The sequence below is a fragment of the Coenobita brevimanus genome, chromosome 12 (genome assembly GCF_032717465.1).
Source record: "Coenobita brevimanus isolate Jiangsu-jjx chromosome 12, ASM3271746v2, whole genome shotgun sequence".
Classification (NCBI taxonomy): domain Eukaryota; kingdom Metazoa; phylum Arthropoda; class Malacostraca; order Decapoda; family Coenobitidae; genus Coenobita; species Coenobita brevimanus.
The window spans coordinates 1,032,501-1,046,422 of record NC_136965.1 but is presented as its reverse complement, the minus strand read 5'-3'; positions in this window follow the sequence as shown (position 1 = coordinate 1,046,422).

Here is a 13,922-nt window from a genome sequence, read left to right as displayed (position 1 = left end):
CCAGAGTGAATGTGTTTACCCCTTGTTTGTTTGTGTTTGTTTTTTCTTGTTTATGGCTCTGGTGTGTGTGTGTGTGTGTGTGTGTGTGTGTGTGTGTGTGTGTGTGTGTGTGTGTGGGGGTGGGGGTGGGTGGGTGGGTGGGTGTGTGTGTGACAGACAGACACACAAACAGACAGAGAGGACATGATTGTGTGTGTGTGTGTGTGTGTGTGTGTGTGTGTGTGTGTGTGTGAGAGAGAGAGAGAGAGAGAGAGAGAGAGAGAGAGACAGACAGAAGACAAACAGAGACAGAGAGGACATGATTGTGTGTGTGTGTGTGTGTGTGTGTGTGTGTGTGTGTGTGTGTGTGTGTGTGTTTGTCCTGCCAGGCCACTATTGAGTATTATCTTGCCTGAATAATTAACAACTCCAATGAAGACATTTTTTGGCACGATTATCCAGTCACTGAGGGTAATTTAGCAGCAGGAATGTGTTTGAAGAGGCTGGAGTTTTTTTGTGTGTGATTTAATGTCGTTTTGTTGTGATTAGGAGTGTTTTGTTTGTTCTTGGTGTGGTGGTGGTGGTGGTGGTGGTTATTGTTATGATTTATTGATATTATTATTATTATTTTTATTATTATTAGTTATTGTTCTTGCTACTTCGATTACTACTACTACTACTACTACTACTACTACTACTACTACTACTACGATCATTACTAGTTGTGGTACTAGCAGCATTGTCTTTATTATTATTATTATTTTCATTATTATTATTATTGCTACTGTAACCTTCATGTGGAGAGGATGGAGGGTGACCTATGGAGGGTGAGGATGGAAGGTGACAATTGGAGGGTGAGCTGTGTGAACGTTGAGGGTAAGGTTGCGAGAGGCAGACCGAGAACGACATGAGATCATTAGAACGTGACCTCAGGGATAAGGTACCGAATTGGGAGGCTGCTAGAGATCGAGCAGCGTGGAGTTGTTTTAAAGATATAAGTGCAAATTAAATATATATAATTATTCTTTAATTATTGATTTTCTTTTTTTCTTTTTCTTTTTTTAGATTGTGATGGTTTGGACAAGAAGTTGGGTGAAAATTTTGACCTGATGATCCTCTGCCCACAACCACAACTACCACAACCACTACCACAACTACCACAACCACTACCACAACTACCACAACCACTACCACAACTACCACAACCATTACCACAACTACCACCACTATCCCAACCAAATCTACCACAACCAAACCAGCCACAACCAAAACAGTCATTACCACAACTACCACAACAATCTTCACTGCAACCACAACTACCACAACAGCTGCAACCACCACAGATCCAGAAAGAAGAAGGAAAAAATGAAGCCTTGCCACTAGAACCACATCAACACCTGCAGCAGGAAGTAGAGCCACGTCAACCACCACTACCACAACAACCACTCCAAAAAGAAGCAGAAAGAGAACAACCACAGCTAAATCTCCACCACCAAGAGCAGCCAGCACCACCACCACAACCACCACCACCACAACAGACAGGCAGGTAAGTCGCATTGGGATTATATCTTTTAGTGACCTATTTACCTGTCCACTTTTGCTAATTACAGGTGATAGGCAATCTAGAAAGGCCTCTCGTAATGAAGGGGTTAAGGAATTATGTAATCCTATCTAATCCCCCCTGTTTGAAGTTAAAATAAATCCACCTAAATCCGCATAAAATCGCCAGGTAAGAGAAGGAATCAAGGAAATGCGTCATTGGATTGAAGGGGTTGATGAAGGCTATGATTCGTATTCTTGTCAGTTAAAGTAGCTCCCTAGCACCTCTTCCTTAGCGATTTAGTTTTGGATATGGCTGGTTAATATCAAGTTGTATGTTATTAATCCTGACTGTGGAGGGATTTGAATTATTTATATGACACAGAGGAGTAAGGAGTAATAAGCAAAATAATAAGCAAGATAAGTCGCTTAGGAAGAGGTATTAGGGAGCTTCGTTAACCGATGACAATGCGGGTCTATTTCTAACCACTTCCAGTTAGAAAAGTCTCCCGTAAACTGAATAGAAATCGGCTTGAGAGAGATCGAGCGAGCGAGCGAGAGAGAGAGAGAGAGAGAGAGAGAGATTAATCCAAACAAAAATCTGTCACTTGGATTAGGCAAAACACATGTAATCCTCCTCTGGGTTAACTTCATCTCTTCTCACACGCTAAGCTGATTAACGTGGAGAGAAGAGCAAGAGGGGGAGAAGGGAGGAAGGGAGGGAAAAAAATGAAGGAGGGGAGGGATGTGGGGAGGAATTAGAAGGATAGAGGGAGGGAGAAAGGGAGGGAGGAAATATGGGGAGGAATTAGAAGGATAGAGGGAGGGAGGAAATTTGGGGAGGAGGAAAGAATGGGTAGGTAAGAAATTGAGAGAGTTCTGTAAGGAATAAGAGGGAGAGAAGAGAGGGAAAAGAATGGAGGAGGGGAGAGATACGGGGAGGAATTTTGAGGGAGGGAGGGAAAATGGGGAGAGAAGAAGTATGGGTAGCTAAGTGGATTAAGACAGGGCTTGGGAGAGAAAGAGGAAGAGGGGGAGAAGGGAAGGAGAACAGAAGCAGAGAGAGAGAGAGAGACGAAGAAGAAGAAGTAGACAGGTAGGCAAGAATATAACAAACAAAATCCCTGAATTGAAACTAAAAGGATGGCAAAGAAATATTACATCTTCAAGGAAAGAGAGGTGAGGAAAATGATCGAATGACTCACTCAGGAAGATATAGAGAGAGGAAAGAGGAAGAGGAGGAAGGAGGAAAAGGGATGAGAAAGGAGGAAATGCGATAATCCTGATTAGATGAATTTTGTGATGTGTGTTTGGAAGGGGAAAAGAAGAGAGTGAAAAAGAATGATTTGGTGAGAGAGATGGCGTGAAATGAGGTGTCAGAGAGAGAGAGAGGGGGGGGGGAGGAAACAAACACACACACACACACACACACACACACACACACACAGAAATAAAGGTGAAAAACGAGACACAAACACAACTAAAACATAAACCAAAACAACGAAGAGACGAGGAAAGAAAATGATTCCTGAACATACGCGTCCGGGTTGCAGAAATCCATTTGCACGTTGCATTTGTGTTGCAGGCTTCTATTTTGTGGTGGTGAGAGAGGCTTAGAAATGGGCTTGGAAACGTGGCTTTGGGTTGAGTGTAAGGTTGGGTCTGGTGTTGCAAGATAAGGGGTGTATTGTGTGGGTGTGGGTGTGGGTGCGTGTGACTGGGTGCTAAGAAGGAGAGAGGGGTGTATGTATGTGTTGGTGGCGGTGGGTGGGAGCGAGTGACTGGGTGAGGGTGTTGTTGTGGTGTTAGCGTGTGTGTGTGTGTGTGTGTGTGTGTGTGTGTGTTTGAATATTAAGTTGAATGCGTGAGAATGAATTAGTGTTGAGTTAAATGAGTGTAAGTGTTGATGGATGCAGGTGGTTAGACATTGATGAGTGTAAGAAGGTGTATATGAGTGCAGGTAAATATCAGCATACATCTAAGAAAAAAAAATACCCATACCAAAAAAATATGATCCCGAAAAAAAATTGAAATCATTACCAAAAAAAATGTATAATAATGAAAAATTGCAGAAAATAATTATATCCTAAAAAAAAAAACACGATCCGAAAATCTACCCAGCAAATTATATATATATTAAAAAAAGGACAAAGTAATATATATTTGTGCATGGGACCCCTGGCAAAAAATGTTTATTGTAATGTAAAAAAGAATTGGCAAAAATAGGAGGTTGTAATTTGGACAGGTGTGGCAGGTCATTTAGGAACACCTGTCGGCTTGTTCCTCTCTTTCTTCCCCTCTCATTTTCTCTCTTTTCCCCCTCTTTCTTCCCCTCTCTTTTTCTCTTTTCCTCCTCTTTCTTCCCCTTTCTTTTCTCTCTTTTTTCCCTGTCTTCCCCTCTCATTTTCTCTCTTTTTCCCCTCTTTCTTCCCCTCTCTTTTTCCCTCTTTTCCCCCTCTTTCTTCTCTCATTTTCTCTCTTTTTCCCCCATGTCTTCCCCTCTCTTTTTCTCTCTTTTCCCCCTCTTTCTTCCCCTCTCATTTTCTCTCTTTTCCCCCTCTTTCTTCCTCTCTCTTTTTACCTCTTTTCCTCTCTTTCATCCCTTTTCTTTTCCCTCTTTTCCGCTCTCATTTTCTCTCTTTTTCTCCTCTTTCTTCCCCTCTTTTTCCCCCTCTTTTCCCCTCTGCTCTTCTCTCCCTGTCCCTATTCCTCTCTCTTTCCCCCCATTCAGTTTCCTCTTTTCTCTCTCTTCCAATTGTCCACTCTCCTCCTCTCTTCCCTTTCTATCTCCCCCTCTCTTCCCTTTCTCCCTCCCATTCTCCCTTCTCTCCCCCATTCCCTCCCTCTTCCCTTCCCCTTCTCTCACCCTTCCCTCCCCCTCCCCCAGCCCGACATTAGTTTGTTTAATTGATCAAAGGCCTTGGTATAGCCTGGTGAATGGGATTTACATGGTTGGAGTAGGTACAAGTCACAGGTGGTGGGGATTTATAGGGATTTAGGGGGATTAATAGGGATTTATGGAGATTAATAGGGGTTTAGGGGGATTTATATTGGTTGCTGGAGGATTGATGGGGATTAATAGGCATTGATGGGGATTAATAGGGATTTAGGGGGATTTATATTGGTTGCTGGAGGATTGATGGGGATTAATAGGCATTGATGGGGATTAATAGGGATTTAGGGGGATTTATATTCATTGCTGGGGGAGTGATGGGGATTAATAGGGATTTAGGGGGATTAATAAGGATTTAGGGGGATTTATATTGGTTGCTGGGGGATTGATGGGGATTAATAGGGATTTAGGGGGATTAATAGGGGGATTGATGGAGATTAATAGGGATTTAGGGGGATTGATGGGGTTTTAGGGGATAATAGGGATTTTGAGGGATTGATGGGGATTAATAGGGATTTAGTGGGATTTAAATTGGTTGCTGGGGGATTTAGGGGGATTTAAATGGTTTTATAGATGATTTGATGGTACGGTACGTGGCATGGATTGTGAGCCTTGTGGAGAGGATGGAGAGTGAGAGACTGACGAGGAGAGTATGTGAGTGAGGAGGAGGGGGAGAGAGCGAGGGGAAGGCCAAGGATAAGATGGAGGGATGGAATGGAGAGGTATATGAGAGAGGGGTGTGTGAATTGGGAGCAGGGCAGTGAAATGGCGGGGGACAGGGTGACGTGGAGGCGATTTGTTTGTGGCTACCCTGTATAAGGGATTAAGGCGTCTGGCAATAGATAAATAGATAGATAGAAATATTAAAGATTTTTTTCCTACTCTCTAACTCTCTGCGATACTCCTTTCACTCCAACCTGGCCTAAAATTGCCATCCCTCCGTCTTGAATGCCGAGGTGTAACAGTAGATTAACACTAGAGCACTGTGCTAGTCACGAAGAAGTGCTATGCAAAGGGTGCAGAGCCGTAGCATTGTCTTTCGCTGAGCTACGTGAAATGGTTAAGTTGCTTGAGCCAGTTTAAGGTGAAAAGAGTATAGTGACAGAAAGAGAGAGAGAGAGAGAGAGAGAGAGAGAGAGAGAGAGAGAGAGAGAGAGAGAGAGCATTCCACTCACACACTTGGAGAAAGAGAGAGAAGGGGAAACTGTGAGAGTCCCGGAGCTGCTGTAACTCATGTCAGGGGAGAGAGAGAGAGTGAGAGAGAGAGAGAGAGAGAGAGAGAGAGAGAGAGAGAGAGAGAGAGAAAGCCTTAAGCTATCGCCTATTTAATTTATAGATAGATTGATAGATAGATAGATGGATAGATAGATCGAAAGAAATAGATAGATGGATGGATAGACTGAGAGCTAGATAGATAGATAGACAGACAGATACGTAGACAGTCAGACGTGGGAGACGTGTAAAAAGAGAAAGAGAAAAATCAAAGAAAAGTACAGCCAAAAGGAGAGAAAAAGAGAAAAAAGAGAGCCAAAAAGAGAAAAAGAGCCAAAAAAGAGAAAAAGAGAGCCAAAAAGAGAAAAAGAGAGCCAAAAAGAGAGAAGGAGAGCAAAAATTAGAGAGAAAAAGAGCCAAAACGAGAGAAAAAGTGAGACAAAAAAGAGAGAGAAAAGGGAACCAAAAAGAGAAGAAAGGAGAGCAAAAAAAAAGAGGAATGGAGAGCCAAAAAAGAGAGAAAAGGAGAGTTTTAAAAAGAGAGAGAAAAGAGAGCCATAAAAGAGAGAAGAAAGAGAACCAAAAAAGAGTGAAAAAGGAGAGAAAATGTGAGCCAAAAAAGAGAAAAAGAGAGCCAGGGAAGGAGAAAAAACAAGCCAGAAAAGAGAGAAAGAGAGAGCCAGGAAAAAAGAGAAAAAGTGAGTCAAAGAAGAGAACCAAAAAAAGAGAGGCAGAAAAGGAAAGAAAACCAGCCAGAAAGAGAGAAAAGGAGAGCCAGAAAAGAGAGAAAATGAGAGCCAGAAAAGAGAGAAAAAGAGAGCCAGAAAAGAGAGGGAAAAGGAGAGCCAGAAAAGAGAGAAAAAGAGAGCCGGAAAAGAGAGAAAAAGAGAGCCGGAAAAGAGAGAAAAAGAGAGCCAGAAAAGAGAGAAAAAGAGAGCCAGAAAAGAGAGAAAAGGGGAGCCAGAAAAGAGAAAAAGAGAGCCGGAAAAGAGAGAAAAAGAGAGCCAGAAAAGAGAGAAAAAGAGTGCCAGAAAAGAGAGAAAAAGAGAGCCAGAAGAGAGAGGGAAAAGGAGAGCCAGAAAAGAGAGAAAAGGAGAGCCAGAAAAAAGAGAAAAAGAGAGGGAAAAGGAGAGCCAGAAGAGAGGGAAAGGAGAGCAGGAAAAGAGAGAAAAAGAGAGCCAGAAAAGAGAGGGGAAAAGAGAGCCAGAAAAGAGAGAAAAGGAGAGCCAGAAAAGAGAGAAAAAGAGAGCCAGAAAAGAGAGGGGAAAAGAGAGCCAGAAGAGAGAGAAAAGGAGAGCCAGAAAAGAGAGAAAAGGAGAGCCAGAAAAGCGAGAAAACCAGCCACAAAGAGAGAAAAGGGGAGGCAGAAAAGAGAGAAAAAGAGAGCCAGAAAAGAGAGAAAAAGAGAGCCAGAAAAGAGAGAAAAAGAGAGCCAGAAAAGAGAGAAAAGGAGAGCCAGAAAAGAGAGAAAAAGAGAGCCAGAAAAGAGAGAAAAAGAGAGCCAGAAAAGAGAGAAAAAGAGAGCCAGAAAAGAGAGAAGAAAATTTCCCACCCTGTCGCCTGCTTTCTTGCTCTGTGGAATTGTCGTCCCGTTGAAGAGCTCCTGGAAAATTGTGGCTACCAGGAGACGACCAGGCTGGTGTGGTGTGGTGTGGTAGTGTGGTATTGTTGTGTGGTGTGGTGGTGTGGTGTTGGGTGGTGGAAGTTTGGTGTGGATGGTAAATTTGGCAGAGATGGTGTGATGATTGTTTGGTGGTGTGGTGTTGTGTGAATTTGTGGTGTGGTATTGTGGTGGTGTGTTGGGTGGTGGAAGTTTGGTGTGGATGGTAAATTTGGCAGAGATAGTGTGGTGGTGTGGTGTGGTGTTGTGGTGTGCTTGGTGGTGTGGTGTGGTGTGGTGGTGGTTATTGTGGTGGGTGGTTGTGGTAGCAGTAGGCTTGTAGTAGTAGTTGAAGTAGTAGTAGCAACACAAATAGTAGTAGTAGTTGAAGTAGTAGTAGTAGTACAAATAGCAGTAGCAGTGGTAGTAGTAGTAGTCGTAGTAGTAGTAGTTGTAATCCCAGGCTGCTGTGAAAGTGAACCCAGTAGACTGCAGGCTGAAGTTTCCCATCTTATTCAGTCTGCCATCCTCCTTTCGGGGGCAAGGGGGAGGGGATTAAAGGGAGGGGATTAATAGGAGGGGATTAAGGACATTTACATAACCAGGCAGCTGCTCCGCCTGGTTATATCGGTGCTACCATGTGAAGGCGTCTCTCTCTCTCTCTCTCTGGATCATCGGACTGAAAGGGTTAAACTGTTCCTTGCCGCAGCCTGGAATCGATATCACGACTTTACGATCCGCAGTGATGGTTTTTGCTGTGGTGGTGGTGTGGTGGTGCTGGTGGTGGTTTGGGGTCTTGGTTGTTGCTCTTGTGGTTGGTTGTGGTTGTGGTGTTGTCTTTTGTGGTGAGGGTGGTTGTGGTGATGGTGATTGTGGTGGTGCTGGGTGCGTGACTTGATCGTTGTTATTGTGGTGGTAGTTTTTGTGATTGCGGTTGTGATGTTAGTTGTTATTGTGGACTGTGGTTACGATTGTAGTTAGTAGTAGTTGTTGTTGTTGTTGTTATTGCTGTTATTGTTGCTGTTAAATCTATCCTCCATTTACCCCTTATCAGATCGAGTATTTCCTAAGCAAGATTATATGAGATACTCGTACTGAAAGGATTAATATTACAATTTATTGATGCATCAGACTCTGGACATAGGAAAAAAAGCCCGTTCCCTAAGTCCCAGCACTTGTCCTCCACGTGTCACCACTTTGGCACCAACACCCACCGTCCATATTGAATACATACTAGGGCTGCCTCATACAGGACTGGTATATTGGAAGAGGTAGATATATAACTACTATTGATAAGACATGTGTTTCTCTCCCAAAATCTTACTTAACCTTAAAAATACACCTAAATTTAAAGATCTCACTCACCTGTGCTACTTCCTGTCCTTTATTATTTTATATCGTACAAATAAAAGATTATCTGAATCTCATGTAACTTTAAAAATACAAATTCCATTATTTAAAACACTAATTCAAATCTTACATAACTTTAAAAATACACATTATCTTATTTGTAGTTAATTTTAATCTTATATAGCCTTAAAAATACACACTCTATTATTTTCAGAACTAATTTAAGTCTTACGTAACTTTAAAAATACACATTCTATAATTTTAAAGAATCAGATTTCACCTCCGCGTAAATCAGAATGCAGGGTAAACACAGACCCGCCTAAGTCGATAGTTTAGCGCCATAAGGAACGTGATTATGGACAGCATTATAGAAATTATGTATATTCTCGTAAAAGATATATTGCCTCCTGCCTTACTCCGCCGCCTGAGCATAGTAAACGGAATCTTTAATGCGTTTTTGCTTGGTTTTCTTGTGTTTGATGGTGATGATGGTGGTGATGCTGGTGATGATGATGATTGATGATGATGATGATTATTATTATCATTATTATTGTTGTCGTTGTTGTTGTTGGTGGTGGTGGTGGTGGTATTGTTGTTGTCGTTGTTGTTATTAAATAATAGTGCTAGTATTACCATTAGTAGCTATTATTACCGTAGTGTAGTTTTTGTTGTTGTTGTTGTTGTAAAAACCAGCTGATCAGGTAACCAGAATTAATTACAGGTGAATTCGAAGGTAAACATCATCTAATTAAGCAGGTAACTCTCCATAAAAAAAAAAATAAACGGATTAACATTGCCCTGGGTGGTAAGGCCGCTATAAATATCAGCTGATTAGGTAAACACACATCAGCTGATTAGGTAAACAAACGTCAGCTGATCAGGTAAACAAACGTCAGCTGATCAGGTAAACATTAGCTTCCCTCACCTCACCTCACCTGACCCTAACCAGCCAAAAATAATTCACTGTCTTGGCAGTTTTTATTTTGGTTTAGCATACAATGGCGTAGTTTGGGGGGTGGGGGATAGGGAGGGGGAAGGGGGATAGGGGAGGGAGTAGGGAGGGGGAGGGGGGGAGGGATAGGGAGAAGGGGAATAGGGGAAAGGGTAAGGAGGGGGAAGGGGAAAGGGATAGGGAGGAGGAGGGGGATAGAGGAGGGAATAGGGGGGAAGGGGAGGGGATACTGCAGGGAGGGGGATAGGGGAGGGAGTGGGAAGGGGGGGTTGATTATGGTTACCTGGTCTCCCTTTTTCTTCTGTGACCAATTCTTGCATTCTTCTTTCCTTTTTTTTCTTTCTTCCTGTCTACGTGCATTTTTTTCCCTTCCATCACCTTTCTTTCTTTCGTCTATCTTTCTTAATTCCTTTCTACCTGTCTACTCTCTGTTTTTCCTTCATACTTCCTTCTTTCCTTCCCTTCTTCCTTATTTCCTTCCTTCCCTTCTTCCTTCAGTCCAGGTCTTTATATATGACGAAGCGAAGGAAGAGATGAGGAGGAGAGGTTGTGTAAGAAGAGGAGAGAGAGAGAGAGAGAGAGAGAGAGAGAGAGAGAGAGAGAGAGAGAGAGAGAGAGAGAGAATAAAAGAGAAGAGGTGAAAAAAGGGAAAAAAAGAAAAGAGGAAAAAGAAAAAAGCGGAAAGCAAAGAAAATAAAACAGAGAGGAGAGCAGCACAGGAAAAATGATCAAGAAAGAAAGAAAGACAGACAGGGACAAAAACCCAAGGAATCTCAAGGCAAAACCAAGAAAAACAAGGCAGGAAAAACATATAATTCCTTGAAACAACAGAGCGACGGCCAATGAATCTTAGGGGAGATAGAAAACGGGGCCATGAGGAGAGGGAGCACTGAAGAAGATGGCGCAGAGGGATGGTTATGTTGGAATAAAAACGAAGTAATGGCTGATTAGAAGGGGTTACGTGAGGTATTGCTGGTATTGTCTTGTTTGGGAGGATTTAGAGAGAGAGAGAGAGAGAGAGAGAGAGAGAGAGAGAGACGAGGAGGGGCAAAATTTTAACATTCAGAATACAAGTTATTACAGTCGAATCTCAAGAGTTAGTGAAACGTGGCTGGATTATTCCGTAGATTTTTTTTTTTTTTTTTTACATATCCACTACAACGAATTTCTCTCTCTCTCTCTCTCTCTCTCTCTCTCTCTCTCTCTCTCTCTCTCTCTCTCTCTCTCTCTCTCTCTCTCTCTCTCTCAAGTATATTTCCACATTTTTACGTCACTATTTACATTTTTATACACAGTTCTGGGGTCGTATGGGGCGCCACTAACCACTCACTTTCTTAACTAATAATTCAGAATATAATGAAAACCAATTAGATTCCAATATCCCTCCCCATCGACGTTCTCTTACACCTTCTGGTCCAATTAATGAAGGAGTTCAATAGGAAATTATTTGAATATTTACGAACCTTAAATGGAAAATAACACTTAGAATATTCTTAGGGGAGAGAGACAGACAGACAGACAGAGACAGAGAGTAGAAAGGGAGGGTGCGTAAGATGGGAAGCTGCATAAGGAAGAAGAATGCGTAAGAAGGAAGGGGTGGGTGAGAGAGGAGGGTGCGTAAAGAGGGAGGGTGTGTCGGAGAGAGAGAGAGAGAGAGAGAGAGAGAGCGTCGTAGAAAAAAGTGCGTAAGAGGAAAAGATGAGTCAGGGAGAGAAAACACGCGTCAAATCAAGTGCGTGAGGAGTGCGTGCAGAGTGCGTTGCGAGGTGCGTGCGAGGGTGCGTGCAGGTAGGAAGGCTGATGGTGCAGGTGCGTCACGGCAGGTTAATTATTTCACCATTATATAAACATGAGGGCGATGTGGGTGATTATGCGGTGGTGCCCTGTGTCGCAACCACGCACACACACACACACACACACACACACACACACTCAATCAATCAAGCAAGCACATAACACACAGACACAGACAGACAGACAGACACACACACACACACACACACACACACACACACACACACACACACACACACACACACGCACACACACACACACACACACACACACACACACACACACACACACACACACACACACACACACACACACACACACCCTGCCGCATCATCGAATTATCGTGGGTTTTGTCTGCTCTTTAATACGTAAAAAAACTGAATGATTTTATGTTTTTTGTCGCATGGAGAGAGAGAGAGAGAGAGAGAGAGAGAGAAAGAGAGAGAGAGAATATTGGGGTTGCATTAGAAGGATTAAAAGAGAATAAGTATGAGGCAGTAGTACAGAGACCAATAATGGGGAGGAGGAGGAGGAGGAGAAAGGGGAGGAAGAGGAGGTGAGGGGGAGGAGGAGGAGGAAGAGGGAGAGGAGAGGAAGGAATAGTAATGAAAAGGTTAATAATAACAATAGTAATAATAGTAATAATAATAATAATAGTAATAATAATAATAATAATAATAATAATAATAATAATGAAGAACTCATAGAAGAAGAAGAAAAAAGGAAAAAAGAAAGAAAAAACAAATAATCAAATATTTCAAAAAAAAAAAACAAGAGAGAAAGAGAGTAACAAGCAATGAATATGAAAGAGAGAGAGAGAGAGAGAGAGAGAGAGAGAGAGAGAGAGAGAGCAGTGGAGAGTTTGGGGGAAATTTGGAGAGAGAAAGACCGCGAGAAGCATAGCGTATATTCTGCTTTCCTGAGTCTCCTTGGTTACTAGTCAAAAGTTCGTGTTCTGAGTGGTACAGGAGGCTTCTTCCTTAGCGATTTTTTTGGGGGTATTGTTGGTTAAGGAGACAGACGGATAGATAGATAGATATGTAGCTAGATAGACAGAAGGGCAGATAGATAGATAGAAAGGCAGATAGATAGATGGAAAGAAAAATAGATAGATAGATAGCTAGGTAAAACGCAGAAGAGTAATCCTAAATCGGACTATGCAAAATAAATCACAAAGAAAAAAGTGTTAAGATGCTTCCTCATAAAACCAGACTCCCACCCCAGCACCCACCACCTCCAAGCATATTTCGGCTCTCACACAATTCGGCTCTCAGGTATGCATAAAGTCTTTGCAATTGTAAGCCTATAGTTTCGAAAATACAAGTTCGGCCTTCCTCTTTTCGGCGCCCTTGGAGAAATAAGCCAATACCGAATGCACCGCTGGAAGGGCCGGATCTGGAAAGTGGTCCGAAATTACCAAAATGTTGAGACTGATTGACGGCCGCGGGTTTTCAAAATATATCATTGCTTTTCGCTATTTCGGCCACCGTGACGAAGGAATGAAAGCCGAATGCGCCATGGAAGGATTTGAGAGAGAGAGGGGGGGGGTATGAAGGTATGTGAGGGGGGAAGAGAGAGAGGGGGGTATGAAGGTGTGTGAGAGGGGGATGAGAGAGAGAGAGAGAGAAGAAAGGGGGGCTGAGGGCGTGCTCTTCCTCGTATAGGTGTGTGTGTGTGTGTGTGTGTGTGTGTGTGTGTGTGTGTGTGTGTGAGAGAGAGAGAGAGAGAGAAGCCCCGAATCCACCAAAATATTCATAACCAGTGATCGTCAGTTACCAGAATTACAACTTCGGCATTCCTTGTTCCGGCTCCAGAGAAGAAATAATCCGAACCGAAATATGCCGAGGGAAGGACCGAAAGAGAAAGGGAGATACGAATCCTCCAAAGAGATATGAACAATTTGTACTGTAGTTTAGAGCCGAATATTCCACGAGACGAAAGCTTTATGTCGCCGAGTTCTCCTGAGGGTCGAGTGGTGCATATGAAGGTAGGGATGTGTTGAAGAAGTGTGGAGTTAATCGAGGAGGGGAGGAGAGAAGAGGAGAGGAGGAGGAGGGGAGGGAGACGAGGAGGAAAGAAAAAAAATAGAGGGAAAGGAGGAGAGGGTGAAATGAGAGGGAAGGAGGGGAGTGGAGAAGAGAGAAGAGGGGAAGAGGAGGAGGAAGAGAGGAGGAAAGAAGAGGAGAGGAGCGGGAAGGAGAAGAGAAGGCCATCAGCTAAGTAACAAGTTCAGGAGACAGGAATGAGTCTCCTTGGTTATTAGTCAAAGTCACCTTCCAATCTGACAACACCTGACCATCAACTGAGATAAAATGAGATAATATTTTTAGTCAGGTGGAAACAGGAAATAATCTCTTATCTAGGAGATAGGAACGAGTCTCCTTGGTTACTAGTCAAATCAAGCTTCCAATCTGACTACACCTGGCCATCAATTAACCTGAGAGGAATTAAGGATCTTAAGATGAAGACAAACAGACTAAGATTATTTTTATCATCTTGGAAAATGTCTCAAGGTGGTGGGGTTAATTAAAGCTATCTCTAACACAGGTATAAGTGAAAATGAAGAAAATGTTAAAGAAAGTGAGAAAGACCCGAAGAAAGAA